The sequence below is a fragment of the Anabrus simplex genome, chromosome 2, assembly GCF_040414725.1.
Source record: "Anabrus simplex isolate iqAnaSimp1 chromosome 2, ASM4041472v1, whole genome shotgun sequence".
Taxonomy (NCBI): Eukaryota; Metazoa; Arthropoda; class Insecta; order Orthoptera; family Tettigoniidae; genus Anabrus; species Anabrus simplex.
In genome coordinates this window covers 538,850,124-538,864,622 of record NC_090266.1, presented here as the reverse complement: position 1 = coordinate 538,864,622, position 14,499 = coordinate 538,850,124, and positions in this window count along the sequence as shown.

The window sequence follows — 14,499 nt, the reverse complement described above, 5'->3', positions numbered from 1 at the left end:
ACCCTTTTCCACCCTTCCTGTTTGGATTTTCCGAAAACCAAAAATACGTGTTTCTTTATTTTTAAAGGAGATTCTAAATACCAAATTTTACATCTATAAACTTTAAAAGTTTTGAGATATAGATACACTCATTTTAAAAATTTCATCCCCCTTTTCACCCCCCATTATTTGGATTTTCCCAAAACGAAAAAATACCTGTTTCTTTATTTTTAAAGTAAATCCCAAATACCAATTTTCAGGTCTGTAATATATTCAGTTTCTAAGATATATGTATTCCCTTTAAAGGCATTCAACCCAATTTTCACCCCCTTTTCACCCCTCCTATTGGGATTTTCCGAAAACAAAAAACTACGTGTTCCTTGATTTATAATGAAGATTCTAAATACCAATTTTTACATCTCTAAACTTTAAAAATTTTGAGATATAGATGCACTCATTCTAAAAATTCACCCCCCTTTTCACCCTCGCATTAATTGGATTTTCCAAAAACAAAAATATGTGTGTTACTTTATTTTTGAAAGCGATCAAAAGTACCAATTTTGAGGTCTGTAATATCTTCAGTTTCTGAGATATAAGTAATCTCTTTAAACGCATTCAACCCATTTTTCACCCCCTTTTAACCCTGCTATTGGAATTTTCCGAAAACAAAAAAATACGTGTTCCTTTATTTTTAATGAAGATTCTAAATACCAATTTTTACATCTCTAAACTTTAAAACTTTTGAGATATAGATGCACTCATTTTAAAAATTCACCCCCCTTTCACCCTCGCATTAATTGGATTTTCCAAAAACAAAAAAATATGTGTTTCTTTATTTTTGACAGCGATCGAATGTACCAAAATTGAGGTCTGTGATATCTTCAGTTTCTGAGATATAAGTAGCGGTATCTTGATTAAAGGCATTCAACCCCTTTTTCACCCTTTTTCACCCCTCCTATTGGGATTGTCTGAAAACAAAAAAAATACGTGTTTCCTTATTTTTAAAGAAGATTCTAAATACCAATTTTCACATCTGTAAACTTTTAAAGTTTTGAGATATAGACACACTCATTTTAAAATTTCACCCCCCTTTTCACCCCCTTAGGGACGGAATATCCAAAAATCCTCTCTTAGCGAGCACCTACATTATAATATGAATATATCCCCAAAATTTAATTTCTTTATGTCCAGTAGTTTTGGCTCGGCGATGATGAATCAGTCAGTCAGTCAGTCAGTCAGTCAGGACAAGCTACTTTATATATATAGATTTATAAACGTATAATACTGATTTGATTTCCCTGTAAACGTGCAGTTGTATCACCTTTTGGAGTTATAAATGATTTGTAATCATTACTTGGATTACTTGGTGATAGTTCAGTAGAAAAATACACGTTATTTCCTGAATGGGCTACTTGGAAATTTTATTATTTAGTGGTAAGTAACTGAGATACGAGGTTTTAACATCAAAATGTGCTAAATGGGCGTGATGAATGGAGAGTATATCTGCCATGCAAGCACACATAAAGACATATTTCGTTGAATGATATGGACATCTTTGGACTCCTCAAATCAAAATAGAAAATAATTCGTCAGATATGTAAATGTGTACAAGTATTATACACAGACGAGATTGCACGTACGGTGAGGTGTTGTTCATTTCGTCTACCTGTGATCTATAGATATCTGTAATAATATTTCTGAAAAAACTTCCCTAGATGCATGCAAAATTGTGTTCTTGAACATTTTTTGAAAATGTCCGACATGTGTATCTTAATTTAAAGAAGGTCCGAACCTACCACAAATGAAAACCAGTAGAAATAATGAGTGAACGAGAATCAAAAAGCCCAAGATGTCCGAAACTGGGTGCATGAGAACAACGTAACGAAGTCGTAGCGCCGCAAACAAACTTGCTGCTACCGCCTAGCTTATTGAGACAGGTAGGCCCGAAAATATCCACAAGAAGTAATCGAGTCAATGGAGGTAGGCAATAGTGTACAAGAGGAGATCCCAGCGAAGGAAAACTCTCTAGACCTAAACAGTGCGCATTTTCTACACCCAAAAGATCTAGGTCGGTGGGTTCCACACAACCCCCGTATGCTTCCTTTTCATATTAAAGAAGAAAATGGTACAGCTCTATGAGGTATGTAATGAAGTAAGTTTTCGTATACATAATGTCTAAAACATACAGGTATTCCAAGTATCATTACTCCTTGCCCTGTAAGAGAAACGAAAGTTGGATTGCTCCTTTTTGTTTGCTCTTCATAATCATCCCAATTAAACAGCAATTATTCCCTCATTGTGAACGCTTCTGATATTTAAAAGTACAAGTCTACTGTAAAAAGACTTGCAGTTGTTATTCTGGATGCAGTTACCAGATCCTTATTACGACGTCGAAGTGCAGGGTAAAATATTAACAGTGTAGACTTTGTAAGAGCGCCTGTGGCAATATACGCTACTAGTGACGTCAGATGGAGGAGGAACGACTGAATTCAGGGAATAGTGGGGAAAGAGGTAAGATGTGAGAGAGACGAGCAGACTCAATATAACCTGCACATTCAGTTCTCTGGAGTTCGTTCTCAATTACACCAGACCTATAATAATGTCTTTGGAAGTTATTCTATTGACTTTTGCTTTTCTCGCCGCCTGAAGAGACTAATATCTTCGTCAACAACCTTCATTAACAAGAGCGAAATATATTCCGAATGTCGGCAACTTGTACAGTTGTGCTTGTACATGTTCCTCGCATTTAACATTTTATCAGACACAATTGTAATTATCAAAATATAATAAACCTTCCACGTAGATACAAACCACAACAAACACTTTGTCTATAAGTCCAACTGTTTTTGATAAAAGTGTACCTTACACAATAACATGTGCTTGTTCCTTTCTTGAATGACTGTACAAAATATATACAGAACCACGAAAGTTAAAATGTAAAAAGTGTAGGCTTGAGAAGAACGCCTTTGGCAGTTTACACCACAAGCGAGTCTGAAGTAAGACAAACGATTGAAGTCATTCGCCTTCTTCTTACGACCGGATGCCCTTCTCTACGCCTACACTATTCTGTTTCTGTTTTAGTTTGTACTGTAAAGGGTATACGAACAGTTGTGCATTGAGACAAACAGTAAGTCCCAGAGTCAGAGAAATTTTCAAATGCGACTAAAATAAACGATCCGGCCGTGAATCGAACCGGGAATCTCCTGAATCAAAGGTACATAGGCTGTTCATTCTTATGAAAATGCTAATTTTCAAATAATTTGTAACTTCCCTATTTCTAGGTTCATATGCGAATTTTCTAGTAACTTGCATTTGGAATTAGGTGCGGTGTAACGGCATATGACAAGAAGGATTATATACATACTAAGTCTGACTCAGTATGTTCACTATCTGTACCACACAGCCGTCTCCAACTCCCAAACTGGGAAATCTTCCGCAGAACACATACTCCCCTCAAAGTGCCAAGCCTCTATACTTAGATGTCAAAAGAAAAAGTCTCTCACCAGAGTACATTCACTGTCCCATCTAGAACACCAAGCAATGGAACGTGTTGTCCTATATTACAGCATTGTATTTGCTGTGTGTCCCTGCAAGTTATTGGTCTGAAAAACTTTTGTTATTTTCATGTTTTTTGTAAAGTAATGCATTACATGGAGAGTGGACAGTCCTGAGGGAAGAGATCAATAGGTCTTCTAATAAAAAAGTAAGAAACAGAGAGATCAATAAAGAATCAATTAATACATCATGTGAAGCCAGATTGGTTAATGAATGACGGATGTCAAAAATAAAGGTGGTAATAAGCTTAGACCATCGTAATATTATTTCCTTTTATTAAGAAAGCATGCCAAATAAATTGTACGATAATATTAATGGGATAATAATCTGGAATAATTTGGGTTGCCATTAAAGCAGACATAACCATGTGTAGGAATAACAAGTGGGAATTTTTAATGGAGTAACCCTGGAAATTAGGAAGTGATCATGTTTGTTTGTGTATGAGTTTTCGCACTCTTTGAATAGTACAGTTAAGTCGTCGGGAGTTTATTTGCGACTATGTGATTAATTAATGAGCGCATGTGGATCGATGGTTACAATTTATGGTTACTTGGTGTTTATTCTAGTACTCCATTATTTTTTGTTCAAAAAATTTATGCCACGTCATTTTGTTAACCATGCACTTTCATAAATGGCTTATTTTCTCAAGTTTTCTAAGAGATTTCAATGATTTTCTCAAATACGCCTAAGTGGCATATTTGATATACACACACAGATTAAGATAGAAGTGAATGGAATTATTTAGCGAGCGTATTTTGGATTCTTCAAATTCCACATCACCCGTCGTGATGTCCCTTGTACAAATATAATAATAATAATAATAATAATAATAATAATAGTAATAATAATAATAATAATAATAATAATAATAATAATAATAATAATAATAATAATAATAATAATAATAATAATAACACTAACATCATCATTATCGACCGTTATGCCTTTCAGCGTTCAGTCTGCAAGCCTTTGAGAATTTACTAATCCTGTATTTGAAACTAGCACTGTGGCCTCATTTAGTTCTATACCTCTTATCTTCAGATCATAAGAAACTGGGTCTACCCATCGTCGTCTGACCTCCCTCTATTTCTCCTACCCTGAATAATAGAGTCCATTATTCTCCTAGGCAATCTATCCTCCTCCATTCGCCTCAAATGACACCACTACCGAAGCCGGTTTATGCATACAGCTTCATCCATCGAGTTCATTCCTAACTTAGCCTTTATCTCCTCTTTCTAAGTACCCACCTACCATTGTTCACACCTGTTTGTACCAGCAATTATTCTCGCTACATTCATCTCTGTTACTTCTAACTTATGAATAAGACATCCTGAGTCCGCCCACCTTTCGCTTCCATAAAGCAAAGTCGGTCTGTTTTCAGAAGATAGTTTCGTCTGGGAGCTGACTTCCTTCTTACGGAATGCTGCTGATCGCAACTGCGAGCTCACTGCATTAGCTTTACTACACCTTGATTCAATCTCACTTACTATACTAGCATGCTGTGAAAATACACATCCTAAGTACTTGAAATTATGTACCTGTTACAGTTTTGTATCACTAATCTAACATTCAATTCTGTTGAATTTCTGACATAAATTTAGTCTTCGAAAGGATAATTTTCATACCATACTCACAGCACTATTTTCATGTTCCAAGACATTAGACTGCAGGCTTTCAGCACAATCTGCCATTAAGACCTAGTCGTCAGCATAGGCCAGACTGTTTGCTATATTTAGATCTAACTGAATCCCTCCATGCCACTTTATACCTTTCTGCAGATGATCCATGTTAAGTATGAACAGCAAATGTGAAAGATGATAGCCTTGTCTAACCCCTGTAAGTACCCTGAACCAATTTCTCATTCTACCATCAATTCTCACTGCAACCCAATTGTCAACATAAATGCCTTTGATTGATTTTAATAATCTGCACTTAATTCCATAGTCCCCCAGTATGGCGATCACCTTTTTCCTCCGTACCCTGTTATACGCTTTCTCTAGATCTACGAAACATAAACACATCTGTCTATTACTCTCGCAACACTTTTCAATTATCTGGTGCATACTGAAAATCTCATCCTGACAGCCACTCTGTGGTCTGGTTTTCATCCAACTTCCTTTCAACCGCTGATCGCACCCTCCCTTCTAAGATGCCAGTTAATACTTGGCCTGGTATACTAATCAATGAGATACCTCGAGAGTAGTTGCAATCCCTCCAGTTCCCTTGCTTATAGATAGGTGCAATTACTGCTATAGTCCGATCTGAACGTACCTTACCAACACTCCATGCTAATCTTATTACTCTATGAAGCCATTTCATCCCTGCCTTCCCACTATACTTCACAATTTCTGGTCTGATTTCATCTGATCCTGCTGCTTTATGAAAATTGTGTTTATTTACCATCATTTCCATTTCCTCAAGCGTAATTTCAAAAACATCATTTTCCTACCCCTCGTGAGCTTGGTTGTTAGCGACACCACCAGGAAACTTCCTTTACGTTGAGAAGATTTTCAAAATATTCGCTACACCTGTCCATTGATCCCCTGAGATCTATTTTGAATTAACCTGAATTACCCAAAACACTGTTCATTTCCTTTTCCTCTCCCTTCCTAACACGTTCCGTGCGGTTCGGATCACCATGTGCCCCGAAACATGTTACTCTTCTCCGTCGGTGCGAACTTCCCAGAATTGCGAAGTAAGTAACTACGTCCTAGTTACGAATTTCCGTTAACTAATGGCAACCTAGTGTTCCAATTGAAGTAAACGATCGAGGCATACTGCTAGTTTTGATCGGTCCACCGGTGACCCGAAGGAAGTTTTTTTCATCTTCCATTCATATCGCTTCGGGTCACCCTGAGTCCCGATTGTTGTCCGACCTATATTTCTACGCGGGAATCGCTTAGCGCGGTTACGGTGAATGAAGCCTAGAGTGTTGCTTCCCGCAGATGGTAGATTGTTGTTTAAGGAGTAACCCTTCTGATATCTGCTTTCTACATTGCCTATAGAGGTTACTGGAGTAGTTATTGATATATTTATTATCTTCCGAATATAATATTTACAAGCAATTTCACGTCCTTTTTAGGTATGGAGCTTTCACATTCTGACACACCGGTGGCACGGAAAAGAAAGAGGGTTAGGACAGCACTGGGGTAGGCTTATATGATACTTTATTACTGTCCAGAAAGGTTTCCCTGCTGCTTGACCTAGCCTTTCTAGGTTATTAACAAAATATTCCCACGACATACTTTTGGATTCAGCAACTATTTGTTTCGCTCTGTTTCTTTCATCTACGTACAGTTGTCTGTCTACATCTGCCCTTGTTTTGGGCCATTGCTGATAAGCCTTCTTTTTACGTTTACCAGCTGCTTTCACTTCATTATTCCACCAAGATGTTCGCTTTTTCCCATCTATAAACACAGTTGTTCCTAGGCATTCCCTTGCTTTTTCAACTACAGCATACCTGTATGTTACCCATTCTCTTTAAAGACAGTTAAAATATTAGGGGAACATGTTTTTGAACTTATGCCATGCTCCACAAAACAATACCTCACACCGAGGTATTTTACTAAATAAACCTTCATTCTCTACCGTTGAGGTATACTAAAGTGCATCGATGGATTTGCGTTCATTTTCAGAACACAAATGGAAATGTCAAAATAGGGGCGCAAATAAAGTGATAACAGTCCTCCAGGTTAGATTTTTATCACAGTCGGAGAGCTTCCGTATGCTGTATGTCCTCGACGAGCATTTATCACAGCTTAGTACCTACGTGCTACGTATTAGTCGACGGAGGTCAAGTTGCGGTATCAGGTCCCATTTTCCAATGGGAGCCTGTTCGAGGTTCTGGAGAATCGGTGGTGTAACAGGACACCCAAGAACACTTCTGTAAAGCCTATCCCACACATGTTCGATGGGATTAAGTTCGGAACTCACTGATGACCATTCCATCCCTTGCATGTCAAGTTCTCGCAGACATCTCTGGTGATTCGTGCTACATGAGCCCTGGCATTGCCATGCATGAGTACGAATTCAGGGCCACCACCGTATGCAGCAACCGACACACGCTGTAGCAGTATCTTCTCTATGTACCCCGCAGTAGTAAGATTACCACGGACGACGACAAGATCCGTAAGATCATGAATAACGATGCCACCATACTCCATCGCAGAACCTTGTTCAAATCGATCGCCTTCCTGGACAACATTTGGCATATACTGCTCACCATGGCGTCACCATACACGTTGATGTCTATCACACTGTGTCGTGAGAAATCTGGTGTCGTCTGTGAACAACGCAGGTCTCAATTGGCCAAGTTGCCAGTTGACGTGGGTACGGGTAAACATAAAGCGAGCTGAGTGATGTCGGTGCGTTAAACGGGGCACTCGAACAGGACGTCTGTGTCGTAAGAACAACTCTCTTAAGCTGTTCCTTACTTTCAGGTCAGACACCGTGACTCCAGTGACCCTTTTGAGGTCTTATTGCAGTTCTCAGGCAGTTGCTGAACGACGCCGCAACGCACAGATGGTCAGATAACGGTCATCATGTTGGGGTTGTCATGCATCCACGACCTTGTCCAACACTCCTTGTGAACTGGCCTGTCTCAATGTAGCTATTCCACAAGCGGTGAGTAACTGACGGAGAGACATTGAGAACCACAGCAACACAACGAAACGTCCATCCTTCCTGATCAAAGTGACGGCCCTCGCGACTTGAACCTCGTTAAGATGTCTCATGTTATGCGCTGGTTTACGTACAACGTGCTCAAATGACCGCAGTAATCTGTGTACCTCACAGCGACACACGGACGCACCGCTATTCACTTCGTTTTGAGGAGTACCTGTCATTTTAATGCATGGCTACGCCTACAGATGGAATATAACTCCGATTTGACATACCCTGAGTAGCTAAGGTCTCAAGGTATGCTGTACGATCATTGGAACCGCATCTATCAAATTAACGTTCACATATCAGGCGTTACAAAACATGTTCCAATAATGTTTTTTTGTACTGTGTATATCCTAAACCTGCTTACTGCCCAATGTTCGAAATTTCTCACTAATCATATCCATGTACTTCTATCCAATTTCCTCGTACTGGAGGTTTTCTGCCCTTATTCGTTTTGCAGACAGATGTCACTTTCTCTATCTTAGGACTAGAGATACTTAGTTCACTACAGATCAGATAGTGGACTGTATCATCGAAAACAATCCCCGAAAAACCGGTATATTCCAAACAAACTTCCTAAATTCGAAGTCGGTTAAGATATACTCTATTATGGATCTGGTACACGTAGACTCCCATATGTAGCGTTGAAGGATGTATTCGTAACTGCTAAACCCATACCAGCCCAGAAGTCCAGCAAACGCTTCCCATTCCTATTAGCTTCCATATCTTCCCCACATTTTGCAATCACCCTTCCGTATCCTTCAGTTGTATTTCCACCTCTCGCATTAAAATCGCCAATTAGTGCTATCATATCCTTGGTGTTGACCCTGACTACGATGTCACTCAATGCTTCATAAAACTTGTCAAATTCATCCTCATCTGTACCCTCACATGGTGAATACACGGAGACAATTCTCGTCCTAATTCCCCAACTGTCAAATCTATCCACATCATTCGCTCATTTATGCTCGTAACAGAAACTATGTTGCGTGCAATAGTATTCCCGATAAGAAGCCCTACCCCACACTCAGCCCTTCCCTTTTTAACAAGCGTCAAGTACACTTTATAATATTCTATCTCTTCCTCGTTATATCCCCTAACCAGAATATCACTTACTCCTAGCACATCCAGATGCATCCTGTTTGCTAACTCAGCCCGTTCTACTTTCTTTCTTCCGTAAGCCCCATTAATATTGATAACTCCCCGTCGAATACCATTTCGTTCACCAAGTGGTTTACAAGGAGTTCCTCGCATGTCAAATGGGAGTGGGACTCCGTTACTCCCATAGGTCCGAGGCTTGCTTAAAATGTTCTGAGTTCAGTAAATTCATGAAGCAGGATGCTACCCTAGTTACATATAGTACAAGTGAGGATCTACCCTCTAACGGGTTAGGGACCACGGTATATTGTATAGTCCTAGCCACCTGAGCACTAGGAAGGCCATGTCTCAGAATATGTCCGAGATGCCCAACCCCATTCCATAGCAACTGGCATCCCGAATCTCAGAACCACTTACTAGGCCACTGAGCCGTTGCCCATGGCTCAATAACTAGGGCGTGATTACAGTAATCCACACCATGAATTATTATTATTATTATTATTATTATTATTATTATTATTATTATTATTATTATTATTATTATTATTATTATTATTATTATTATTAAAATAATATAATATAATATTAATTAATAATAATAATAATAATAATAATAATAATAATAATAATAATAATAATAATAATAATAATAATGTATTTTGAGTTGTGTAAATTAAGATGCAAGCAGTCGGGATTCACGGAGACTGAATTCAGTAGTTAGGTATGTTATTTTTGTGCAAGTTTTATTTTCAGCCCATCGTTGTGATGTATTGTTGATTATTTGTGAGTCATTCTCTGTAATGACATGTGCTGACCGTATTTTTATGCATTGTTGTGTTGGTTGTCAAGCGTTGTGATATCTACTCTTCAGAAACGGAGAGAGGAATTAAGGAAATCGGTATTTTAGATTGTTTTGTTATTAAAAACCACGTTTGACTTTTACAACTTCTCTGTATTTGACAAGTTGTCGGTTTTGATAATGCGTTGAGAGTGTAATAATAATTCAAGAAGCATTTAAGACAAGTTCAGTGTTCTTGTAAGGGGACAATTTATCGCTCAATCTCGCCATTATCAAATAATTTATCCTAAGGGAATTTATAGAGTTCAATCAAATGCTATTTAAATGACAAATTTAAGAATTTATTTGCATGAAATTAAACTCATTGTGAGAGAACTCTAATAGTATATTAATTGAGATTTTGTGAATATTTTAAAGGTCAAAATGATATCAGACAGCAAGAGACATTAAACATGTGAACTGATTTTTATATCAGAGATATATGATGACCTGAAGTGATTTATTTATTATGCAATCCTCAATTAATATCAGTTGAAGATTTTCCTTTGCTATGCTCTGATTGTGAATTAAGTTTCATTTATTAGATTTGTATTTGCTTTCCCGAGGATATGTGTTCCTTGAATATCTAGCTCAATCAAGGCTGAAAACATCCATATATTAACGGAAGCTGCGTGCTTTTCTTTGGTAGGGTGTGGCGATAGGCTACACATATATCTACAAATCTATAGTATGTACACAACGAACGTGTGTGCTATTTGTCGATCGTGGCACGAGCGGCCTTGCCTGTGATCCTCGAAGCTCCGAAAGGGAATAAAAATATATGACACTGAGAGGATTTTAACCCTCCACTGAACGGTGAATTTGCCAGCACTTCAGCATTTATTCCACGGCCCACGACGAATTTAACTAAAACCAACGATAAGACAGGATTTTTAATGATACTAATATCTGAAAAGCACCAGCCATGTGGAATGGGGCTCGTCTTTAATGAGACTATTAAATACAATACCGTTTTTCCTTCAATCTAATACGAAGTATGCTGTGCAATTAATAAAGCATCAAAATTGCAGTCCTTAAAAGTCGTATTTGCAACGCATCGGTTTTTTCTCGTGTTTTAAGCTAGATATTGAAGCGAGGATGAAAGGGAAACGCTGACAACGGTGCCCGTGAATTTGATGGTGTCATTTAGCCTACATCTGGATTCCCGGGATCTCGTTTCCCAGAATCAATACTACTACTACGCTCAGTCTCCAGTGTACAGGCTGTGTGCGCAACAAGTCACGACGCGGGCTCTCACAAGCATGCGCGCTTTGTAGCCCTCATCGTCTTCTAATGTAGAGGCATTACGAATTCCTGCATTGCAATGCACGTGCCATGCACCCTACGGCAATTTCAAATGATAGCCGCACCTAAGGGTATTTAATGCTGTAAATAGGTGGCAATAAATATCGGAACCAAACTCACGCACTCCTATGTCTACACCTATCCAATTTTTAAAGAAATGAAGGTCTGTACGTTAACCTTTTTATTCCTGCAAGGGAATGGGGCCTAGCTGCGTGGTTCAGGCGGTGGAAGCACTGGACTTCTGAGACAAAGTTGGCAGAGTTGAACCCGGCACCGTCCGGTGTCATTTAAAGGTTCTCCAATATGCCAGCCTCGAGTCTATCGGCACATGAAACAAATCCTACTGAACAAAGCTCCAGTACCTCGGGCGTCTCCGAAATCCGTAAAATTAGTTAGTGGGACATAACGAAATAAAATTATTTTTGTCTCACGTGGGAAGGCACCAGTGCGTTGCTAAATTATTCGAAGAATCACCCTAGTAGCCCTGCGTTTCAGTGTGTTTCGCGATGCAAGTTGCGAGGCTACAAATTTTGACGTATTCATTGCTGAACGCCTGGTAGTTATGCATCCTGGATAGATTACTGTACGCAATGCGCATCGATTCCTTCACGACGATATTCCTGGAGTGAAGTTCATTTCCGTATTGTTCATTTCATTACCTCATGGCATTCCATTTTAGAGGTATGGACCTTGGATTAATGGACTATGCTGGACATGATAAACATATTCAAATGTATTTAATCAGTATTATATGCTATACAATCTATGGGTTGCTTAATCAGGACTGTAAACACGTGCTTACCTCACACGGAAAGACGTGGTTCGATTCCTCGTCAGGAGGCCGAAACAATTTAAAAACACGATTTCCACTTCTGGAAAAGCACATGGTCCTGAGTTTCACTCAGTTTATACCAAAAATGAGTACCAGGTCAATTTCAGGAGGCAATGGCGGCCAAGGCGGCAAAGGCGGCCGGGTATATAGCCGAGGTTACGGATAGTGAAAGTCATCATTTTCTCCTCCTCAATGGACTCCGTGGTCTCCTATGTTTTGAACGTATTTCTTATCCTCTTCTCTTAACTTTTCGTCCAAAGATATGACGGTCAAGGGGGTTAATTTTTGTTGAAGGATTTCCTTAGGCCCTGTATACGACATACTTTTACTTTATTTTGTTTTATTGTCGTTACGTCGCACGGGCACAGACAGGTCTTACGGCTACCATGGGATAGGAAATGGCTAGAAGTGGGAAGAAAGCAACTTTGGCCTTGATTAAAGCACACCATTTGCCTGGTGTGAAAATTGGAAACCAAGGAAAACTACCTTCAGAGCTGCCGACAGTGGGGTTCGAGCCCACTATCTCCCGAATTCAAGCGGACAGCTACGTGACGCAAACCACGCAGTCACTTGCTCGGTGCATTCCTTGTACAATTACCTTTTGGCACTATTGAAACTTAAAAATATCGCTCTTTTGACATTGCGACATTTAACTGGCCATGGCTGAAAACTGGCTGAGGTAAACAGAGACATTTATCTACCTTGAGGTTTAATGATCGTTATACAAAATTACAAGTGAATTGGAAACTGATGCGTCTTGAAATAAAATGAACGTTTGATCGGAAGTTGTTAAGTCAGTTCGAGGGATTAAAGCGCTCTGTTCAACTTTATCTCCACTCATTATTTCCAAGTCTAAACCATTTTCATACATTCTTCTTAGAATTAGGCCACAATCTTGTTCCGTTTAGAAGCCATTGGGAAACGTTCCGATTTCTAGGGAGCATAACAAAGGTTCTTATTTTTAGAAAAAGGATATGTGGAGGCAAGCTATTAATTCCAACGAATTCGAGAAATATGTAGGAAATTGACGTAGCTAGCTTTCAGCTGCAGTATTAATCTTTTGACGTTAGTGTTTGGTTTTGAACTACCTGGTATAAGCCCAATGACTTTCAAATTAATTAAGAATGACAACTTTCAAAAATGATGCCATCTCTCTCAGTAGTGAACGTTTTGCTATAAATTTCAATTACGATACATAACGTGCTAAATTTCGGCCTGGTAGTTCAATAATATTTGATCTGTGACCATCTACGAAGGAGTGGTCGCCATTACCAATTTCTTGCACAAAAATCAGCGAACTTCATTTTTATGTGGTTCTGCTTGCATATTTTTATGTAAGCGACGTATTTTGAAGCAGGGTCTAAGAGGAGAGTATTTAATAATATTATAACTAAGTCATTGTTTGCCGGTAAGCATGCGGCTAAACAGGCAAAACCATTATGAAATCTGCCCTCAAGAACAATTAGTTTTGCACCAGAAGGAATGGAATGTCGTTACGTATGATATGTTTTAGAAGACTATTCACACACATTAATGAATGACTATTTGCCATTGGGGCTTTATCTCATATTGAGCTTATCAAATATCGTCAGCTCTTTTGGAATTTCATTTTAATCCAGACACAGGGCTCTCATTTAAATTTAGGGGAATTTTGAATGTAATGTGCACAGTTCAAGAGCTGGGCAGCAGAATAGAGGATTCCTGTCCACGAAGTACAGTACAGCTGAGCAGTAAGACACTGACTGAGCCTGCGTGCCTGCTTCCCTTCAATCTCCCCCGTTTGTGCCTGCCGCACAGCGCTCTCACCGTTCAGGCGGGCTTGAAGTAGCCTACTGGCGAGCGCAATAGCCAATCGGAATGCTACATTTTTCTTAATAATTTAAAAATATAGGGCAAAAATCCATATGCTTAAGACACCCTGCAAATCTACAGGCCAAGAGATTTCGTCAGAATACTTTACCATGTCAGTCAGTCAGCCGTTCCCTCAAAATCTATGTAAAACAATCACCTTAATGTTTTAAATATGTAGATGATCATCAGCACAATCAATAGTTTTAATTTATTTTCATATTTCTTGTGTTTCAAGTAATAAGTATGTGCATCTAGTTCATTACTGACGATCCTTGGACCATATTACCTGCAATGGACACTAACATATTTAACACTTTAGGTCCTTCGTAGGATATATACCTTCTTTACCCATTAGCAAATCGGCATTGGTCGTCTA